This window comes from Littorina saxatilis, linkage group LG1 (assembly GCF_037325665.1).
Source record: "Littorina saxatilis isolate snail1 linkage group LG1, US_GU_Lsax_2.0, whole genome shotgun sequence".
NCBI lineage: Eukaryota > Metazoa > Mollusca > Gastropoda > Littorinimorpha > Littorinidae > Littorina > Littorina saxatilis.
The window spans coordinates 37,226,507-37,250,558 of NC_090245.1; positions in this window are offsets into that span (position 1 = coordinate 37,226,507).

Here is a 24,052-nt window from a genome sequence, read left to right on the forward strand (position 1 = left end):
TCATCGATTGGACAACTTTCTCCTCCCCCATCTCCCTCGCATGTCGATTACAGTAAGAGCAAACAGCATCTAACGAATCCATGAAACAAAACAGTTTCCTCTTCAGAATCTGTCCTTCACACATTAACGGTAACCCCACTACCCCTCACCCCCACACCCTTCACCAGTAATCCCGCCTCACTCACAGCACAAGTTACCCCCCCTTCCACCTCCACCACACACCCTCCCTGCTGTCTCTCCCACTAACGGTTTATTCTTTCACCTCATCCCCTCGCGGGATCAACGAGAGAGCAAATTATGATACAGTATAAGTTTCAGACAAAGCCAGAATCTCGTCTTCACGCCCGTAGCCGGTAAGCCCGAGGTTTTGTTCACTGCGATATCGATCCACGGAAAGCGATGCTTTGCGTGATGCAAGAATCTCAAAATTGCTTTTCCCCCTTCTTCTCCTTAAAGCAACTTCCAACTTAAAGCAACTTCCAACTTAAAGCAACTTCCCTTCCACTATACACCATCTAAAAATTGTAACAGATCTGCCCAGGTTGTTGCATGGGACAAGAGCATTAACCCACGTGGAGAGATACAGAATACTACTGCTTGCTGTGTCATATCAGATTTACACTTTCTTTTCTTTCTTTATTTGGTGTTTAACGTCGTTTTCAACCGTTCAAGGTTATATCGCGACGGAGTTTTACACGAGGTTTTTGTTTTCAAATATTGAAATATGAGCGACGTTTGTCTCAGTGACTTTGCAATCATGAGCAGTGGAAAATTAGGTGCCTGCATAAGTACTTTGACACGACCTCATTTACATGATATACATGTGTGAGTATTATGGTTAAGTAATCTAATAGGTGGTCTCTCTGACGTGTGTGAGATAAATACCTAAAAATGTACAGCCCGCCTGCTTTCTGAAGAGAGTGAAATACAAAAACATATTTCGGCAGATTGACACTGGTGTCGCTTACGAAACAAACGCAGCACAACATTTTCCAATCTGCAAAAAGGCAGCCAGGCTATAGAGTGTTGGCGTGTGTTCAATGATCTTAGCCCCCTGTAAAAGGTGGGTCACAGAGAAGTGGTGATTGACAACAGGGTTTACACAGTAAGGAAGAAAGGACTCTGTGACTCTTCTCCCCACTCTCTGCTCTCACCCCTTACCCTATTGCTTCGGGCAGTGTTGAGAATTTGACGACGATGCCAAGACTCAGTGGCGTAAGACGCAAATCTTTGAAAAGATTTCTTTTTGGACACGAGGCGCCTTCACGATCGATTTATTCAGGAAATGGAAATCTGTATCGTTGAGCAGTTTGTTCTTGTTCTCCTTGTTCTTCTTGTTGTTGTTCTTGTTCTTCTTCTGCTTCTTATTTCGTAAAGATTTGTTGCTGCTGAAAAGTGTATCAGATCAGCAGGGACAAAAACGTTGGCCTTGCTTCCGTCCAGTTTTTGATTTAATAACGAATAACTGCCGATGAGGGATAAGACACTAGGTCACTGTGCGGCGTATAAGTAAGTGAATGTGTTGTAGGTCTTTCTTCGTAAATTACACACCATAAGTAAGTGAATATATTGTAGGTCATTGTTCGTAAATTACACACCATAAGTAAGTGAATGTATTGTAGGTCATTGTTCTTAAATTACACACCATAAGTAAGTGAATGTATTGTAGGTCATTGTTCTTAAATTACACACCATAAGTAAGTGAATGTATTGTAGGTCATTGTTCTTAAATTACACACCATAAGTAAGTGAATGTATTGTAGGTCATTGTTCTTAAATTACACACCATAAGTAAGTGAATGTATTGTAGGTCATTGTTCTTAAATTACACACCATAAGTAAGTGAATGTATTGTAGGTCATTGTTCTTAAATTACACACCATAAGTAAGTGAATGTATTGTAGGTCATTGTTCTTAAATTACACACCATAAGTAAGTGAATGTATTGTCGGTCATTGTTCGTAAATTACACACCATAAGTAAGTGAATGTATTGTCGGTCATTGTTCTTAAATTACACACCATAAGTAAGTGAATGTATTGTAGGTCATTGTTCGTAAATTACACACCATAAGTAAGTAAATGTGTTGTAGGTTTTATTTCCTCTGCGTAGGCCTTGGCTGTTCATTATTTCATTCTAATTTTTAGTTTTTATCTCTTTATAACATAACCCCCTTACCCAGCAATAACTGAAGCTTTTTCTCTCAGAATTTACGCCCAGCGTGAAAATGGGGGTTGGTTTACCTCTCCTTGTCCAGGAGCAGGCCATCTTATTGGCTAACTTGATTCATCCGTCCCCGCTGTATTCCCTTTATATACTGTGGTCGTCAGTCCCCTTACCTTTTCCTTTCCCAAGAGCACTGAACGTCAGAAAGTCTGGTAAAACTTCAGAAGGGTTTTTGGCACACTTTGATCAGATTCGAAGTCTGTTGAAGACTGTGTGTCATGGAAGTTTGGCCGTCACTGTAGTATGTCCTTGTTATGGGGGCCAGGAGGCCCCCATTCTATACGGATAGTTTCGAGGTTGACCATGGGCAGCGCCATTTTGTTGTGAAGGGTGAGCATATGAGCTTGCGGTGATCATCCTTTTTTGAGGATGAAAGTCGCTTGTTCATTTCAATGCTTGTTATTCTCTTAGGTGCCAGGAGAAAAGGTTCCGTACAACTCTCGCTTACTCTATTACACATGTCGTATGCATTAAGAGCGATTACTTCCCTTTGGTTATTTGATATCTTAACATCGCTCTGCCTCATTCCGTTTGAAATTCTAACTGATACTTTCGAGGCGACCCTGTAACAATGTGTGTGTTTGTGTGTTTGTTCTGTTCAAAACCAGTCTTTCACTTTAAGTCCGGTCGAGAATAAAAGCTGGTTCTTGTATATGACTGTGTACGTAGGTGTTAGTTGGAGTGCCTTGGAGAATGATGAGCATATGAGCTTGCGGAGATCATCCTTTTTTTGAGGATGAAAGTCGATTGTTCATTTCAATGCTTGTTATTCTCTCAGGTGCCAGGACTGAAAGGTTCCGTCATATGCATAAAGAGCGATTACTTCCCTTTGGTTATTTGATATAGTAAGTCAAGCTTTTCAAACCTTATTAATAATTGCTTTGATGTTTTGCTGATGTTCAGTTTATTATTTAATAAAGATCTCATGGTTCAAAATTTCATATTGTTTTTTTTCAAAAACGTGCGTGTGTTCCATTTCAAACTAACCTCACTGATGTGAACTCCATTATTACTGTCACATCTGTTTTACAAATTACACCCATAATCCAAACCAACGCGCAAACACACACACACCACAACTACACACATATGTACTCGTTACCATTAGCCAACGCTCGTCACAACACTGTCCGTCTCAAGTCTAAATAATAACAGTATAAATCATAACTAATTTTCTTCACATCATCGTAGACATAATGTTGCTTCACATGTTCTTTGTACAATCGTTGGTTTTCACAATAGATATTGCATTACTGTAATTGTCTTCTTTTTCTTTAACAATCTTTCCAAAAACAAAACTCAAAGACCACACAAGCTATTGCAACCTACTCCTATCTCTGGTTTCTCTTCCTGGGTACAATGGTACCTAAGACTTACATTCAAATGCTTACATTTCCATGCTACCCACATTGTCAAAATACCAATAATTATTCAAAACAAATGTTAACTACTACCTAACTTCATTTCAGACCCACACCCATTATTATACACACATTTCACATTTAAACCATTAGTCGGCCCCCTGTCGATATTTATCGACTAAGTTCCTTGTGTCTGTCTGCCGCTTGTTTTTGGTCTCCATTCGATGTCTTTCCTCCTCTCTCTCTCTCTCTCTCTCTCACTCTCTCTCTCTCTCTCTCTCTCTCTCTCTCTCTCTCTCTCTCTCTCTCTTTTTTTTTTACCGGGTGTCTTTTTACCGGGTGTTGAGCCGTGTGTGTGTGTGAGTGTGTGTGTGTGTGTGTGTGTGTGTGTGTGTGTGTGTGTGTGTGTGTGTGTGTGTGTGTGTGTGCGTGTGTGTGTGTGCTTGCTTGCGCGCGTGTGTGTGTACTTGTATTCGTTTTATATTCTGTATTTTCTCTTAAGCGCCAGACCGTTCAACAAAGTTGTGCTTGAGGCTTACTGTGTAGCTCAGTCTGATTCAGCCCGCCACAATGATGGTATCAAAGAATGTCGTAATCAACTTGTCATCGAATTGGGCTTAAGCTCCACATGGCCTGTCATTTGTCTATCAACCCTTGGTATTTAATCCTCATTCCGTTTTTCCATCCGTCTTCCCAAGAGGGTTCATGGTTTAGTCATATTTCAACTGGATTTTGGTAAAGTTCGCTTCAATTATCTTAATGTTTTACTTCAGCCCCTTGCCCTAGCAGAATCAAAGTTTGTCGAAGACATTTTGCCGTCGAATTAGGCCGCAGATGAAGCCTGTAGTCTTTGTGTCTGAGTCCCAGTGGTATTTGGACTCTTTTCAGTTACTCCCTCACTTTTTCCCCAAAGGCTTGCATGCAAAACATCTAACAGAGTCTGTCGAAGACAATTTATTTGTCATCGAATTTGGCTTACAGCTGCAGCCTGTCTTCTTTGTGTATCTCTTGCGTTGGTATTTCGTCTCAATTCAGCTTTGCACAGTGTGTGTGTGTGTGTGTGTGTGTGTGTGTGTGTGTGTGTGTGTGTGTGTGTGTGTTCACGTGTGTGTGTGTGTCGGGGGGCGGGGTTGGGCTTGTGTGTGTGTTGGGGGTTGGGCTTGTGTGTGTGTGTGCGTGTGTGTGTGTGTGTGTGTTTGCTTGTGTGTGTGTGTGTGTGTGTGTGTGTGTGTTTGCTTGTGTGTGTGTGTGTGTGTGTGTGTGTGCGCGCGCGTGTGTGTGTGTGTGTGTTTGTGTGTGTCTGTGTTTGTCACTAAATTTGTTCGTAGCTAGCCTTTCTGCTTTGTGAGTGTAACCAGTATGTTTGTGCCCTACGTTGAGTGTTCTTTTGTACATATGCCTTTTATTCGCCTTACTGACTTACTTCGGTTGACTCCTGGTGGTTCTGAATCTGTCGAAGACACTTTTCATCAAACATGGCTGCAGAAGCTGCTGTATTCTGTTTTCCCTGTGTGTGTCTCCTGCTGGTGTCTGATGAAAATTCAATTGTCCCCTCTTTGTTCCCCCTGAGGATGTAACGTCGAACGTCTATTTATGTTTGAAATAGGTTTTTGTGTATATCCCATTACCGTTCTTACTGACTTAATTCGCCCCGTCGCCATGGTGGAAGTCTGCGTCGAAGAAAGTTTGTCAAAGAATTTGGCCTCTGTTTTTGTCTGCATTCTTTCTGTCTCCTGCTGGTCTTTGCCCTCATTTCGGCGTACCCAACTCCCCCCCCCCTCCCCCGAGGGTTCAACGTTGAAACGTCTGTTTATGTTCAAAGATAGGTCTTTGGTACAAATCGCTGGGATTCAGATTCTGTGGAAGACAGTATTTTCATCGAATTTGTGTCTGTCCATTCGACCTCCATTCAGCATTACCCCGCTGCCCCTTTTCCCATAGGGTTAGCACGTCTAGTCGTGTTTGAGCTGGGGGATTATATGTGTACAATAATTATACTCGTCCAGATTCCAAGCAGTCTGCCGAAGAAAGTTTGTCATCGAATTTGGCTGCAGCTGTAGCCTGTCCTGCTTGTGTCTGACGTCTCCAACGTGATCCTTGGTGTGCATTAGGCAAAAAAAAAAAAAAAAATTGTCTGTTTCTGGTCACCCGACCGACCCTAAATTTCGGCGCCGACCCTAAACTTTTTTTTCCAAACTCAAAAATTTTTATTTTTATTTTTGGTGGTAAAGGACAGGGTGAGAAAATGAACAACAAAAACGTGTGAAAACGAAAGTCTGCTGACGATTTGTAAATGTGTTGAGTGTCTTGTCTCTACGTATAGTGAATCCGTCTCTTTGCGCGATTTTTAAAGTTAGTTTTATTGGTCTACATTTGGGGTAAAAAAAAAAAAAAAAAAAAAAAAAATCCCGACCTACCGACCCTATTTTTTTTAGCCATGTTACCAGAAACAGACATTTTTTTTTTTGGCCTTATGTGTTTCCTTCTCTCTCTCCCCCCGTAGATTCAGTTCCAGCCTGTCTAGCCATGTTTACGTAAGATATTTGTAGACCTCTACAGTTCACCCATCACGTTCTTGCTGTTGCTTCCCGGTGTGGCTGTTTTCGTAAAATGTCCACGTACATGACAATTGTCCCGTCGCCAGAGAAGGATCTGCATTGCCACATTAGAAGAGGAAGTGGGATGTCCTAGTAGAATTTAGAGACAAAAGCAAAGGAGGAGGGATAGTGGGAGAGGTCACCTATCGACGAATATTTTTTCCTTCAAACAAAAGCGTCTAAATAATGATTAAGACTGAGACAAATGCATGATTGGAAGAATACCAACCGACAGAAGATTAGAAACAAAAATAGGAAGAATAACCTGGGACAAATGACAAGCAAATTCTAATTTGCTCGTGTGCATTGCCCAAGTAATAACACATACTTGCAAAGCATAGCGCGAACTTAAAATTGAAATGAAACCCAACCAAGTCACTACATATCACAGAATACGCAGACACTGCATTGCCTTCGTACGACTGCAATGAAAAGTCTGGAACCACACGACACTAGCGCTAGAGACCCATGGACAACTTTGACAGTTACGAAGACAGAAAACCTCAAGAGACGATCGTTTCCACGACGACCTTTGTCCAACCAATTACGAGTGACTCTAGGGACGTGCAGTCGCCTCTTAACAAAGGATGTACGTGACCACTTCTGGGTTATATGTCAGGATATCTGCTGGGTAATATGTCAGGATATCTCCCTGTACAAACGTCCACAGGTCTGCGGTCTGTGACCCGCACTTGTCTGCAATTAACTCTGGCGGAGAGTTAAACGGGGAAGGTCCCTTGGGGACGGGTTTTGCTGATATGATGGAAGAAAAGTATTTTGTTTTTGAAGATTCAGATTCATACATCATAAGTTTCGAACGTTAAACAATCGATGTAACACAAAGATACCACGTAAAATACGCATTTGCTTGAGTTCGTGTCCTAGTTGTATAATTTCAATTGCTTTATGTGAGGAATTTTGAACAACATTGTGTTTAAACCAACACAAAGATAATGGCATATAATATGTTTCCTAAATTAGACATACACGAAGAAGAAATCACATTAGAAAACTGGTTTGTGATAGTAGTTGAAGAGGTGCTCTCTAACTCTCTCCACATACACGATTTGGTGTTTTTTTCTGATGACAGAAAAAGAAATAAACATGAGCACAGCAATTCAGTCACACACTGCTGTCTCTCCCTTTCCATTTCTTCAGAGTTGCGTGCTCGCCCGTCCCAAAGCCTTTCACAGTGCTCGAGCTGGGCTGTTTTTGTATTCACGTCTCACTGACAGCAGAGATTTGTAGGGTTTCCTGCCTTAATTGGAAAGGCCTTGTATCTGGACCGAACGGTTCCCGCGGGTTGAGACAGCAGCCTTCTTTTGTTGGGTGGTGTCGTGGATCGCTTGTGGACTGATTGGTGTGCTCGTGAATGCGCTGGGCTTTTGCCGATTGCCTGTGCTTGGTTGCTGAGACTGATACCGGATTCCCTTTTGGGTGAAATTGTGTATTCTTTCTCAGCTTTTCCAATTAGTTCTCCTTCTTCTCCCTGAAGTTAACCTCCGTTTTCTTTGAAGAGAGAGAGAGAGTGAGAGAGGGATGACGAAAATTAGATTTATAAGCGAGAAAACAAACGGGCAACACTTGGAAAGGATAAGGAGGGTAAGAGAATTAGAAACACCGAGAAGGTTGAGATGAATGAACTAGCCTGTCGTCGTCATCATCGTCGTTGTTATCGTCGTCGTCGTCGTCGTTCTTATTGTCGTCGTTGTTGTAGTTGTTGTTGTTGTTGTGAATTAGTAGCTAGGTACTCTATATGTCCATACCTTTCTCTCTTTTGTCTACCTCCATCTCCCCTCTCCAAACATTCCTTCACGCCGCAGACACTCACCTCCTGACTTATAAATATTAACGCACAGTAAAATATCAAAACTGGATCACACAAACAAAATTAGATTAAAACGCGTGTAAAATGAAACTGTCAAATATCGACTGGCCAATTAATTAGCCTGCACTTAAAAAGTGCTCATATAACACCAGCCTGTAAACCAATGTTCCCATTCCTGCATCAACCAGCGTGATCTCACATGTTTGATTACTATGCTTGTCTCTCCGGTGTGCAATGTTTTTTGGCTGTAATTTCCAAACATGCTGTGGCATCTGATTGGCAGGGCTTTGTTTGCTGTCGTCTATATTCGTGCTATTCAGCCGTCGTGCGTTTAACAAGCTGGACCGGGATGACACGAGTGCGGATACCGTGCGAATATTGACAAGTCTGGCCGCTGTTTGCTCAGCTCTTTCGTTGGTCTTTTCTTTCATTGTCGACTGGCTGTTATTAGTGAGTTGTATCTGATATTATTTGCTGGTTACCGAATAGAGTATAGTTTGTTTGGGCGTTTAATAACGCTGTGTGGTTTATTGCGCCAGCTTCTCGGCGACTTGAACGTTGAAGGTCGTGTGTTGGTTTGTTGGATTGATTGATTGTTTGGTTGTGTTACAGTTTTCAACACGCACCTCATTTGTCAAAGAATGCTACAGTTACACTAGGTTTAGCCATGATGGGAAACCGGGTCCGCCCAAGGTACATCCGAATGACTGGTTCCTGTAATTGTATAATTAATGATAATCGCATGCTATGTTCGTCAGAGCTACTCCCCCCGCATCTCCTCGGGGGAAAATAACAGGAATGAGCAACGACATTTTTGTTGAAAACATCTGAAGATAGCTCACAACTCCAGAAGACATCGCACATGCACGCGATGACTGGTTAGGACAGTATTAAATGAAGTCATTTCCACAATGTCACTGAAATTTCATTGCAGAAAAAGTCACCTCCAGGCGCTCCTACTCCCTCAAAGAAAATGGATTCCAGGAATAACTTGTTTTGTATTTTTGTTGAGTGTCTGACTGACTATTAGGGTTTAACGTCCTCTTTGAGCAGTTGGTCTATATTGGGACAGGTATTGGTAATACGCTGAAGTTATGGTGTGATACTTTGACTCGAACAAGCCCGCTGTCGGTGACTTCTTCGACACACCAGCGTTGGGTTTGTCTCGTCAAAGTATCGAAAATACGAACAAGATAATCAGAGATGATGCATGCGTGTCTTCGTGTTTACCAAGCCCTGAGACTTTCGCTGTGAACTTGGGATCTTTTTCGTGCGCATGTGTCCACACGGGAGTGTTCGGACACCGAAGAGAGTCTGAACAAAGTTGACTCCGAGAAATAAATTTCTCGCCGAACGTGGGGATCGAACTCACGCTGATAGCGACCAACTGGCTACAAAGCCAACACGCTCCCAACCGAGCTACGTCCCCGCCTTCTTGAGTGTGGAAGAATGAGTCAAACACACTCGTGACCATTGATCAGTTGAGGCAAAGCGATCACAACGGCAGTGAATTCTGAGCTTCAAATTGCATATCTTTTGAAAGAAAAGGGCATTATATATGGCGGACACGGCATAACACGCAGACTGGAGCTAAGTATTCTCTTTGAAACCGTGTTTGTTGACTTCAACCGGTCAGCAAAGTGTGTTTGTCTCATTATTTTGGAAGGGGTGTAACTCTTCTACTGTCAACAACAAATAACACAGAGTTATTTTCGAACATGGTCTAGTTGCTGTGTGAAATCTTCCATGGACAAACAGATTTATTGCTGGAAATGGAGTCAAACAGAGCTGCAGGGAAAACCCGTGGTTTCTTCCCATTACCTATTGTTTCGCATATTGACTTGGACAAGTTTGTCTGGATACATTAGTGCCAGAGAGTTTGCCTTGGAGGACTTGTTTAATACAGTACAAACATAACGGTTTCTAAGAATTATGAAACTATTTGTTGTGACTCATGATTTTATGGGTAGAAGATTCAGCGCAAAATTTGTACTCCAGCTCAAAGCAGTTCCGGACAGTCATCTTTTTCTTCCTGAGACACCTGTTTTGATTACAATACGGAAAAGGTAAAAGCTGAAATTTGTCAGAATTGCATGTAATTTCATTCGATTTATATTCTTTTTCCGCGAAAAGAACAAAAATTCCTGATTAATAATTATTTTCCTGGAAATAAATACAACAGATACGTGGTTGGAGGTCATTGTTCACACACCAGCACGCATGCACTGACGTATATACGCACACAAAGACCCACACAAAGACCCACACAAAGACCCACACAAACACACTGACACACACACCGACACACACTGACACACACACACACACACACCCACACACACACCCACACACACACACACACACACACACACAGTCTTACGTTGTTAAGACACAAAAGAAAGAATCTATAGGACACAACGTGGCTAAAATCTCCCGGACAAAAACCAAAGAAGCAGGCTTTCCGACACCCACAGACCAATCCTGCTCAATATTGTTCTGACCCTCCATTCCTCTTCCATCTTGTTCAATCAACATTACCACCACCGTCAACGCAACCACCATCTTGGTCCCCCTTTTCTATCATGCAGATTGGTTGGGGAGTAGCTGAACCACATCTGGGGAAATAGGACTGCCCCTCGATCTCCTTCAAGTCCCAGAAAGAAAGGACGGAAGAGGTACGAGATACAGCTACATGTGTGTATATATATGTTGTCACTGGTCAGTGCAATTTCGTCAATAGAGGGGTACACAAATAATATCCTCATCGTTGTATGTTAATTGAGCTACGGCTGAAAATACATGAGGATATTCACGACTAGCTAGTCTACTCCAAAGCAACACCTCCCTCTGAAGAACCAACGTTATTTGTGTGTGTGTGCATACCGTTACATTCAATATCTGCCAAATTCCTTTGACTTTCGCCGGTTTTATGCCTGCTAAGGATTGAGTGAAACTAGTCCTAGACTCAGGACTTCGAAAGACTCTGTCAAAGAAGATGGCTTCCTTTCACTCCAAAATGGCAAGGGACAGCACTCGCTGATGCTAAGACGCACTCCATGTACCCTTAACTCGGAACGTTCTTTTTCTGACGTTACTTTTCTCGACGGGGTTGTGCATTTCTTTCAGTGGAAATGGGTTCACAGGGGAGGAGTGGTAGGAGCTGGAAAAGATGGATGGATGGGAGAGGGGCTGTTTAAAAGCAGATGGAATTGTCACATTGCTTTATACTTGATTCCAGTGAATCGGGGTGAGTGTACTGCGACCACAAATCCCTCGTAAACATGGAGGTATGGATGAGACTCTGACTCGTTGGTGAAATGGTAAGAGCACGTAAAACAATATCTTTTAGCACACCAGGCTTAACATTTCGCCAAGGTAGACCGGCAAGGTCACAAACAGGGATGCAGTATACGTCGGAGTCGATGGACAATACAAAATTAATTTTTTTTGTTTTTTTAAACAAGGTGAAAGAAACCAAAATAATGACAAATAAGGAAAGAGGAAAATGATGGGTCGGGTTAGAAACTGAAAGGTATCGAATGACAAAGTTAGACACTGTAGGGGGGGGGGGGGGGGGACCAACAACTGATGGACAAAGAAAAAGAACGAAACGGATGGACAGAAGAAAGAAACTACTGAACAAAAACGAATGTTGAATGGGGAAGGAAAGCAGGTGCAAAAAAAGGCGAGCAGCAGGGCCTTCCTCCACCGCAAACACATGCAAAGAACCAGCGTTCATAATAGCAATATGCATGCAATTCCATCTTCGTTTTTCTCTGCGGGAAGTGGCTCAGATGATGGACAACAGAGAGTTCCGGCTCTTGATATTGCTGATAGACATCTCTGTCCTCACAAGGCCATGCAACGACAGGGATGTCAAAGTCTTTTAGCTTTTTTCCATTTAATTGCGATTTTTTTCTCGATATTGCAGAGAAATATTTCATCGCGTTGTGATGACATGACGTAGATGTCAAAGGCTTGCAGATTTAATGTTTTCTCTCATCTAATTGCGATTTTCTCTTGATATTGCAGAGATATCAAGGACGGAGATGCGATGAAGGACATGTCAAAGCCTTTGAGTTTTTCTCTTTTAATTGAGATTTTATCTTGACGACTGGGGGATAGTCCCACAAAACTCTGCTCTTTTCCTTTAAAGTAGGTTTGATCGTTTCGAAGTAAACTTTCCTTTTTGTGGTAGTGCCTTGCGCTTTTTTTCGTTTGTTAGTTTTTCTGTTAAATTTGTTTTTATCTGTTTTGCGATTTTATTGATAATGTGATTGATTGATTTTATTCATTTACCTATTTCTTTCTCTACTTATTCATTTATTTATTAAATGTTTTCATTCATGTTTTCATTCATTTCTATCAATTTATTAAGGCATTTAGGGTTTTTGTATCCAGTGATTCATTTATTCATTTGTCTTTTTGTTAATTTTTTCATTTGTTTATTTATTTATTTATTTATTTATTCATTTCTTAATCTATTCATGTTTTTTTGTCGCTGCCTTGAAGGGCTTCGTTCTTTTTGCTGTTGAGGACCAGTTTCATTTCACTAACCTTTTTCCGCATCTTTCGTAATTCAATAAAACGGCTATTTATTTGAAAGACAATTTTGACAATCTAATCAAATCTTCAAAGTTAATGGTTTTCTTGAAGGCGGGAGAGTGATTCTTCTTGAGAGTGCAGAACATCCTGACATGCCTGTATCTTACCCTGCGGAGGAGTTTTTGTTCAGTGTTTTTTCTTTATGCACTTGCTGGACATCGTCCCGACGGCAATTTCCATGTCTTTGAATATTAATATATACACAGCCATGGCGTTGACGTTGAGATTGTTGTTTGATTCGGAGAAATTCAACAACCTCTGAAGAGTGGGGGGCCTGGGGGTAGGGGATGATGGGGGGATAGGGGGGGTGAGCAGGGCGGTTAAGGCTCTCTTTACGCATTTACTTAGTTTTGGTTGTTGTTAAAGGGGAAGTGTATACGCATTTTTATACTGTACAGTAGTAGGAAAACTCTCTTGCAAAGTATTGCTGTATATTGATTTGCTTCAAATGATAATGCTACGATGTATGCATTTTGTAATGGTGAAAAAGGCAACTATGTATAAATTGAACCACATTATCTTAATCAGAAAGATGTGCGTTAGTATATATAAAAAAAAAAACAAATTCGTTTTTACCGTTGGAAAGTATTTTTAATAGGCAGTTACAGATAAGAAGCATTTTTGTGTGAGTGTTCGAAGAACAAAACGTTAAAAAAAGTTAGCTTGTCGTACTCGATAAGTTGTATTTAATTCATTGTATGAGATATTGTTAATTGTTGTTATTTATTTGAATAAAATTGTTTGGGAAAAAAAAGAAAAGATAATGCTACGATACTATGTTTTGACAATCAATGTTTTTTCTTCTATATTTTATGACACTCCGCACTGAGGTCGCAAGGAACAAAGAAACTGTTGTGAACATTCTTGGTCTTAAGCCAAACCGCTATTCCCGCATTAGGAGGTAGCTCCGATAGCTGAACTGGCCTTCAAGTCTGGCGAAAATCGCCGCTTAAAACTAGCTTGAGCGTTTGCGCTGTTTACATGGGCAGCGATTTTTATTTGACTTGGAGCCGACTAAAATCGCTTGAAAGTTGGGGGAAAGTTGGTAGAAAGCCTGCAATGTGAACGGCACTTTAGCTCGGCTACCCACAGACAGGTGCCAGCGCTTCTGGTCATCGCGACACTGACATGTGTGTCTGTCGGAGTTGTTATTACATGGCGCTTCGGTCACTCGATCCCTCCTCAACTTGCTGTTACTTTTTTCGATTCCCTCGATTCAATCAACAAGGAAAGCGAGTGTTATTGAATTTTATTTCATTTAATTAAGCACATTATGGAGAATGTTTGTTGTTGTTGAAGATTAATATAATATTGCCCGTCCTGCGAACACGTATTTGAAACATAAAATTATCTATTAGTTTAGTTTGAGTTAATTATGCTTGATAATTGTGAAAAGCTGTGTCTTGTGTCTCGTGTTTGTTGTTGATGTTATTTACCTATTTCATGTAGCCCTAGGTTTTTTTTGAAAATACATTTTTCCTTCCTTGTCACTGCTGAAGCTGAAGCGTAGGTTTAACTTGGGTCTGGTCGCGGATTTCGGCAAAGAGATGCGGCTTTTAATTGGCTCAATTCGAATTAAGACGCTCAAAAGTTAAGATCAAGGTGGTGCCACTGTTCAGTAATAAAGTGTATGTTCCTATTGGTTGATTTGTAAACCGAGGCAGGTGATTTGCTAGTCAATACTTGCACCTAAATAATTAGTGTTAACCTGAAATAATTAAAGCTAACTTTGATTTTAATACTGACCCGACCCGAGTGGCTCAAAAACTCTATAGGACTAGCAGCCCACACTGCCACCTTCTTCAGAAACTGGAATTTTTATCTGACGAACGAAGAGAGAAATTCAAGTTTTACGCCCTCACGGCGAAGCCATAAGGGGCATGCATGTTCCCGAGTTTTAGATGAGATACAGATTATGTGTATGCGTGTTTAGGTCGTATCAGCCATCTGCACTTATGGCAGAATGACCGAGGTCTTTTACGTGCCACTGTGTATACGTATCACTGTGGTGACACGGGGGTGGGACATAGATACCGTCCCCCCTGACGAACGATCGACAAGAAGGAGAAGACGTATCTGAACGCACATCGACCAGTTTGTCTAAGGTCAACTCTCTGCACAAGATTTTGTTTTTTAGCTTACGGTTTATGTCAAATTACCATCATTCTGGAGGAGATCTGACGTTATCCCTGAACCTTAGAATGTCGTTTCGAGCCAACGATGATGTCCCAATGGGGTTTCTTCCGCTTGAAAGGATGGTGGGTTTAAAAATGGTTTGAAAGTTTGGGTGTCAGAAAGGGGGCAGAGGAGTGAGGTGTGTGTGTGTGTGTGTGTGTGTGTTTGTGTGTGTGTGTGTGTGTGTGTGTTACGTGTGTGAGTGTGTGTGTGTGTGTGTGTGTGTTACGTGTGTGTGTGTGTGTGTGTGTGTGTGTGTGTGTGTGTGTGTGTGTTACGTGTGTGTGTGTGTGTGTGTGTGTGTGTGTGTGTGTGTGTGTGTGTGTGTGTGTGTGTTACGTGTGTGTGTGTGTGTGTGTGTGTGTGTTACGTGTGTGTGTGTGTGTGTGTGTGTTACGTGTGTGTGTGTGTGTGTGTGTGTGTGTGTGTGTGTGTTACGTGTGTGTGTGTGTGTGTGTGTGTGTGTGTGTGTTACGTGTGTGTGTGTGTGTGTGTGTGAGTGTGTAAGAGAGAGAGAGAGAGGGGGGGGAGTGAAATCGAACAACAAATAGCGAAGTTAACAAAATACTAGAGCGAGGTAAAGAAATTGCAGAATAGACGAAGAAATGGAAAGTTTAGGCTGGAGGCGGGGGGGGGGGGGGGGGGGCTGAATTGAATCGAGCCGAATTGAATTAAGCTGAACTAAAACGAGCGAAATCAAGCTGATCTGAATGTCTAACGAGGTTGGCTAGTAAGTTGAAATATAAACAGAGACAGAGAGACACAGAGAAAGAGAGAGACGGGAAGAAGACTTAATCTGAGCTGACTCTTAAATTTGGGATATCAATCTTGGCCAAAACATTATTGCTATACATTTTGACCTCAAATTAAAGCATTAATTCCCGTGTCATTTAATTCAAACTTTCTATGCCAGGTAAGGCCGTTAACTTGACTATCTAGATCACCTTTCGGATTTATGATTTCTTTTACAGGGATCACGTGACTGCCGCTTAAATAATTGTACCCTCAAAATCGACTGGACAAAACAGAAGGGAACAAATAAACATCAACGAAAAATCACAATAGGCAAAACTTTCCAACGTTTACATACGAAAAGAAAGTCAAATCAATTATTCCCAGACAGACAGACAAAGAGACACATAGACAGACAGACAGAGAAAGAGAGAAACAGACAGACAGAAACACCGAGAGAGCTGGTGCCAGAGATGGAAAGAGACAAGCCACACTACAGGGTGGCGAGCTGGAATATTCAGAACCTCCTACTTGTGTGGAAAGCCGGCTAAGGAAAACACTAGATAGCTCGACTCTCATGCCATGAATAAATTGTTACAGAACCGTTATCTTGGGAATGAGTTTTTCTTTCTTTCTTTTTTTTTTCTTCGAATATACGGCTTTTAAAAAAACTGCAAGCTTGCACCGACAACGGTAAATTGTCACTGAAGCGTGGGAATGAGTAATGTAAACTTCTTTTTTCCCCGTTATTTATGCATAATTATTACAATTATGTATATAGACGACTAGATACAAAGGCAGACGACAGCAATACGATGATATTCCGCTAAACACTTCTGACGTTTTCCTAACCTAGGTGGTGGGTTCAAGTGCTAGTCTTTCGGATGAGACGAAAAACCGAGGTCCCTTCGTGTACACTACATTGGGGTGTGCACGTTAAAGATCCCACGATTGACAAAAGGGTCTTTCCTGACAAAATTGTATAGGCATAGATAAAAAATGTCCACCAAAATACCCGTGTGACTTGGAATAATAGGCCGTGAAAAGTAGGATATGCGCCGAAAAGGCTGCGATCTGCTGGCCGATGTGAATGCGTGATGTATTGTGTAAAAAATTCCGTCTCACACGGCATAAATAGATCCCTGCGCCTTGAGTCCGAATCTGGAGATACGCACGCGATATAAGATTTCATATATAAATTGAGTAAGATAATATAAAATGCAGCCAGGTGAAATAAAAATGAGATATGACCCGATAGGACAAGAACAGGTCAAATCTGATTCATGTAAGACGAAGTAACATAAGTTATCCCATGACCTGCCTCTTTGTCTCTGTTAGCTGTAGAGGGGATTATTCTGGATAATCCATCACAACCATATGGATTATCCATCACAACCGAGTCTCGATCTCCCCTGTCATTGGTCATTGTCTTTGATCTCGGAGTACATTTGAATAATTTAGAGGTCATCTGCATATTTATCGTTAACTCGGGGACTACTTTTTTCAGCAAAACGATTGAGATATTCTGCGGTATAAAAGTCGAACTGACGTTTGGCTAACGATCTACAAACATTATCATTGAAGAAATAAAGAAAACAACAAAGAATGTACATAATTCTGTTTAGGTGAATAGAGCTGAGTGAAGATTATGAGTTGTCCGACGCGGTGAGACTGAGAGACAGAGAGCACGAAAGAGAGCGACAGAGACACACAGTGATTCAAGGCGCACAACTCTAGTAAAGTTGTCGTAACGGGGTACGGGGTAGCCTACGCTTCATGGGCAACCGCTTAGATCAATCCCAAGAACATCCTGATTCAAAATCTTGAGCGACAAAATAAAACTTACACTAAAACAGTATGCTTATAGTTGTGTTCATTTGTTATCGCTTTTAGAGCATTGATTGCTAAATATGGTTCAATAGAACAAGGCTGTCTCATCAGTCGTCTGCTACAGATCTGTCGTCTGCTGCAGGATCTGTCGTTTGCTATACATGTAGTATCTTCATCTTAAACACACGGCTAGTACCGTGTAACTGGCCTTGATACGGAACGATCCAAGGGGGGCAATCTCAGTCATCTGAAAGAGGAAAATCCAAACGCAATCCGCTTTGTTCGATTTTATGGGCCTGGACGATAGAGAAAAATAAGAAAAGCAAAAGCTGGAGTCCAGTCTGGACGAAACTGCTATCAAGAACGCAGAATTGATTTTTTCTGAGTTTTTTTTGTGCCGTAAGCGCCGTGTCGAGCTAAAACTGAAGTTGCGGCACAATTTCGCTTCTCGCATATCTGATGCTTGTTGACATGCATCGACGAAGGGGCCTCACTCTGGAAGAGTTTCCTGCTCCGATAAACAGAGGCTCGGTAATATTTAATTTTGCAGATTGTCTCGAACACTTTTTGGACCCATCCTGAACTCAGGTCAAACATGAGTTACTTCCCTTCGGGTCTCATTCTATCGATGTAAACTGGTGATAGCCGTGAATCGATGATTATCAAAATGTTTTTGGACCGTGGTGCGTTTTTGCGCTAGACCTAACTTTTAAAATCTAAATAATAAATTGACAGCTTGTTACACAAACGTCCTCCGAATACGGCGTATGGCTGCCTAAATGGCGGGGTAAAAAAACGGTCATACACGTAAAATTCTACTCGTGCAAAAAACACGAGTGTACATGGGAGTTTCAGCCCACGAACGCAGAAGAAGAAGAAGAAGTTACACAAACATTCTTTTATCATAAAAGAATTCTTTTTTCATCAAGACAAGATCAGTACAATTCGAAGTTGTGAAAGTTTGAAAAAACAAAAGCCCGGAAGCAGGGTCACGCAAGGGTCGTAGCAGACGACGGTTTATGCATATATATCGCCGTTCCTCTCAACAGTCAAAAGCCATCGCTAGAGTTCTTGTGAACCACAGCCGTTTGTTTCGTGCATAAAAACGTGCTATTGTAAATAAGCTCACATCGAGTCGCATTCAAATGACTAACTGACGACTACATTGTGAAAAAGGGAAACTGGATCACACGGGTTCACGATGGCTCAGGAGTAAGATAAACCACGCAAAAATAAATTCTTTGAAAATTGTTCGCTCTTTACGGAGGGCACCTAGGATGTTCTCAATCGGTGAGTGTGTAAACGCCTGACCGTATCTGTGATGGTTTACGGGATGTTTACTGTGCCTTTAAGTCACCGTTTCGACGGTTGAAAGTGAATCATGTCGTCACAAAACCCGCTTTTTTAGGGTAGGCGTGGTCACGGACCTGTGACGTCATACCCAAATGTTGCTCAGACCCAAGAAACACATTTTTAAGCAGAAGAAAGACTGATCTTCATATACACGTATCTTTCTGACCCCAAAACTGCTGTTTAACATCTGGGCTATACCACTGAAAACATATCCTTAACTTTTTGTGCTCAGTGTATGTAGGATAAAGTACATTACTGTAATAGTGGTAGGTAGATTTGCAAAGAACCACCAGTTTTGAGGAAGAAAATATTGAATTCCGCAAGCTTCACAGTCCACCATTGCCTTTTCCCGACTGGACACCAGATTAGAGTACTTAGAGTAGATTACTTACTTACACTGGTGAGACAATGCTGTTTTGGAAAATTATTGAATTGTGCGTACCAGACAGTTCACAATCTATACTTCCCGTAACGGAAAGTACATGACTTCGTACGGGTAGCAGAACGTTCATTTTAAAATTGATGGAATTTTGTGTACCAGAAAATCCCCAGTCTGTATTTCCCTGGGTGGACATCTGCCAGTGCTATTTAGCATGTGGTAAGCATATGGACACCTTGATCGTAGAATGATGTTCCTACTTGTCGTTTTATTTGTATACTTACAGACACCGTGTATAATTCATAATTTATTTTTCAGCGTCCGATTCAAGATCATTTCTGAGTGTGAAATACCCCAGTGGCAGGTTTTTGTTCGCGCGTATTATGTGTGTGTGTGTGTGTGTGTGTGTGTGTGTGTGTGTGTGTGTGTGTGTGTGTGTGTGTGTGTGTGTTTGTGTGTGTGTGTGTGTGTGTGCGTGTGTGTGTACCCCCGTTTCCACAGGTTTGGTTGCCTAAATCACCATAAGGCAACCATCCACACGTGGATGGCAACCTAAACTCTGGATGGCAACCTAATTGTGTGGATGGTCGCTTCATTTAACACCGTTAAATTGACTTTTTTGACGGAAAGAATGTCATAACAATGTTCAAAATGACATTCTTTCCGTCCTCTATAGGCGACGAAATAGGTCAAATTTTGTGCATTTTTTATTGCAAAATTCTTCGATGCCGGAGCGAATACTGCACCCAGTGCTGTTGTAGTGCAAGTGCACTAGAAAGGCACTACACCCAGTGCCGCCTCTTAGGTAACCATCCACACTTTAGGTACGTGTGTGTGTGTGTGTGTGTGTTTTGTGTATTCACCTTTTGCTTCCTATGTCTATAACCAAGTTATAGAGCAGAGCAGGACTGATGTAAGAAACAAAGGGAAGTAATCGCTCTAATATAGACAACAACGCGCTTACTTTCCCTGTTTATTATCAAATTGTTTTAGTTTTTTTTCGCCGTTTAAATATTCCGGACATTTCTTTGAAACAAGGACATGGAATATCCGTCTTTGGTGGGGAAGCATTCTACGACATTGTCGCGCCAGTCAGTCTTTCTATCCTGAAACAAACATTTGCAGTCATGGTTTTGTCTGTGTGCTGTTTCGCTTTAGTCCCCAAATTGGTTTCCGGACGTGACGTATCACCTCGTGCCGAGACACCATAAGAGGCACGCCGAGACAATTTCAGTCAAGTTAGTGGGTCCTTCACTCCATTTACCCCTTTTCCGTCGCTGGTGCTGAACAGTTTTGGGGGTTTAATTTACGGGAAATGGTGGGTGCGAAGAGGGAGATAAGAGAGAGAGAGAGAGAGAGAGAGAGAGAGAGAGAGAGAGAGAGAGAGAGAGAGAGAGAGAGAGAGAGAGAGAGAGAGAGAGAGAGAGAGAGAGAGAGAGAGAGAGAATTGAATTGAATTGAATTGAATTGGGCCCTCGCCCATTGAGGGGTAACAAGAAGAAATAAAAGATAAGTTTTACTATAGTACAAATGACATATTTACCATAATCAACATGTCAAGCAACCAATAAGACATTTTAAGATGCATTGTGATTCTTTAGCAATGCTTGAAAATTATATATATCAGAGAAATATTTGTTTGTATAAAAAAAATATCCTTCATGAATTATATATAATCAGAGAGTACAGTTATATTTTGCCAGCTGCTTGATAATATTTCTTATAAGTTTTGTAAAAGAAACAGCATGTAATATTCCTTGAATGATGTTTCATGAATTTAATTATATTTGGAATGGCGTTCCACATAATTGCTCCAGAATATGATAGACTCGACTTGTAGAGGTCAATTCTTGGAGTTGGAGTAATTAATTTGTTACATTTTCTATAATGATTTATTTTGAAATTTGAGGCAATGAGTGTAGGTGCATTCCCTGACATAATTCTATACATCATCACACCTTTCTTAAATGCAAATCTATCTTTAATAGGAAGAATTTGCAATCGTTTATAATCAGTCACTCATGGAAAGAGGTGTATTTTTTAAAATAATTAATTTAACAGCTCGTCTATGTAAACTGCCCAAGTGTTTCAAAGAAAAAAAAAGAGAGAGAGAGAGAGAGAGAGAGAGAGAGAGAGAGAGAGAGAGAGAGAGAGAGAGAGACACACACACACACACACACACACATACACATACACATACAAAGAGAGCCTGAGCTCGTTGCACACAGAGCGTATTTTCGCGTCCAAATATTTTCATAAACTCCGTGTACTAGTCACCTGGCTGGCTATAGTGGGAGGGTTACTTTTGGTGGTCACATTAGATATTATGTTTTTTGGAAAGTTTGTTTTATTTGCAGCCACAGTTCGGTAAACGACAAATGGCTGAACCCAACCCCCTAAGAATGAGAAGCGTTTTTGTAACATGACCCATATTCTGCAAAAATGCAGCCATGACGCAGGGGGTAGGTTACAAAAAAACGTCATGTACCGCTTGACTGCATACGGATATAAGCAAATTATACCTTAAACGAAAGCTAAAGATTGTTGCCATCAGACAGCAAGTAAAATGCCTAACTCGTATACACAGTTTTATTTTTTAACAACATCTGTATAACATGCGGACGACAAAACAGGAAATGCCATTTTCTCAATCGATATGTATAGCTAACTGAACGCCTGGTTGAAACCGCAATCAAAAACATCTTGAAAATTGTTTATTCTCACAGCTAGAATTATTTTACATCAACAATTGTTAATTTACCGAGGAAAACAACAGTCATATAAGATAAATAATGGATGATTCTGAATCAACTCCGAAAACCGAACCGTGTCGAAGCAAAAAAGAGTTTACACATACACAGGCTTGAAAAAGGATAATTTGGTTCAATCTGTTAGATTTTTACCCATAACGTTAAAGATCAGCTTAATATAAAAGGAAAGTGATCATTGTAAAAGGATTTTGCTATCGCAAAATAATTCAACTTCCGGTTTTACCACATGGCGTCCATAATATTATCAATTTATTACATAGCGTGCATTTGTCAGAATCTATACTAAATGTTAGAAGCGATCTTAAAGTGAAAGTAACGTTTAATAAAAGTATGCGCATTTACGTATTGATTGATATATGACTAAAATAATGGACATGTAATTTAAACGTACAAAACGACATTTTGTACACTACCTCTCTAAAAAAAACGCGACTATGACCGACCGATATGTATGTGTAAATTAGGTCATTGTTAGTGATGAAAACGGGTTTTCTTTAAAAGATAACACGCAAACTGTGAAGTTCAAGGCCATAAATGACTTCTTCAAAACAGGTCTGTTTTTCACTCCACCAGTTTCAGTTTTAATAAAATATATGTATAGCTGTCATTTTCAAAAAACCTTATCTGCAATTCACTTAACCAAATACACCATGAACCCAGAAGATATTAGAGTGAGACACTTTACAGTGAAATATGTTATGATTCCCCTTATTTCAAAATATATGCATTTTAATTGGCAGACACGATTCACGTCGTAGGTACGTGTCGTCTGGTGAGGCAACTGTTAGCATTTTGTGTCGTAAGAATTGACATTTTTAAACATAAATCATGGACAAAAAACTAATTCTACAAAAAGTGCAGGTTTTCTTGGTATAGTCAGTTAAAGCATCTTAAAATTCAAGAAATTGTGCAATTACGTGTATGTATTTGAAATGGCAGACAATATTGAATGAAAGTGATTTTTGACTGATTGAAACCCTACCCCCACTAACAAAATGGGCCCTGAGATTAGGGGTGTTAGTTAAAGATGACTGAATAATGGCTATGCTTTTCCCCTAAAGTATTCAAAACCTAAACATATACATAGGCAAGATGTTCTACATTAACACAATTAACTTTTTAAACATATACATATGCTTAGTACACGATACTTCCGGTTTTTCTACCGGATGACTTATACATTTAGGGGGTAAACACCTTATCGTAGAAAAAGCTTTATTTTCAAAAAGTGCAAGTAATTATTAAAAATCATACATAATATTTATATATAGGAGTTAATTTTCCTTCGAAAGTCATTTGTTTCAAGTGGCAGACAATGTCAGTTGGAGAGTTACATGTACGTAAAGCGTATAACTGTTGTCTGTGATTAGTGCATTGTGGACACAATGGCACCATTTGATCATAAATGCTAAACGATGTCGTGATCATACCACAGTTTTAGGATAATTTTACATCGCATCGATTACTAAATTGATGGTAGAATTTCACTGATAAATTCTATTTCCGGTAGCGTCAGTGCCGTTATCTTTTTCTTTTTTGTAATAAGGTAATAACGAATGAACCACGTGTCACACTCTTATGCTAGTCTTTAAATGACAATTCCAATTCTGGTAAGTTAAAAGGCATGTATTGCGCGTTACATACATTTATACACCCCCCCCCCCCCCCAGGATTACAATGCAAGTAAACACACATAAAGTGATAGTAACGTTTTACATGGTTACACGTTCAGTAGTGAACGTAACGTGTGGTTTAACAAAATTACTTGCACATACAATAGTGAAGTCTGTCTGTGTGTCTTTGTTTGTGTGTTTGTCTATGTCTGTCTGTGTGTTCGTATGTTTGTCTCTCCCTCTGTCTGTCTATCAGTCTGTCTATCTCTCTCTTTCTCTCTGTGTCTCTGTCTGTCTGTCTGTGTCTCTCTCTCTTTCTCTCTCTCTCTCTCTCTCTTTCTCTCTCTCTCTCTCTCTCTCTCTCTCTCTCTCTCTCTCTCTCTCTCTCTCTATCTCTCTCTCTCTCTCTCTCTCTCTGTCTCTCTGCGAGGTAGGTGCACTTAAAGAGAAAGCAATACAGAAAGAAATGCATTTCTCTACCAAGAATGAAGTTTGTCTGTCTGTGTGTTTGTGTGCGTGTTTTTTTGGTTGCGTAAGTGTTTCTCTATAAGCATCTCTACGTCTTTGTTCGCGTACATAAGT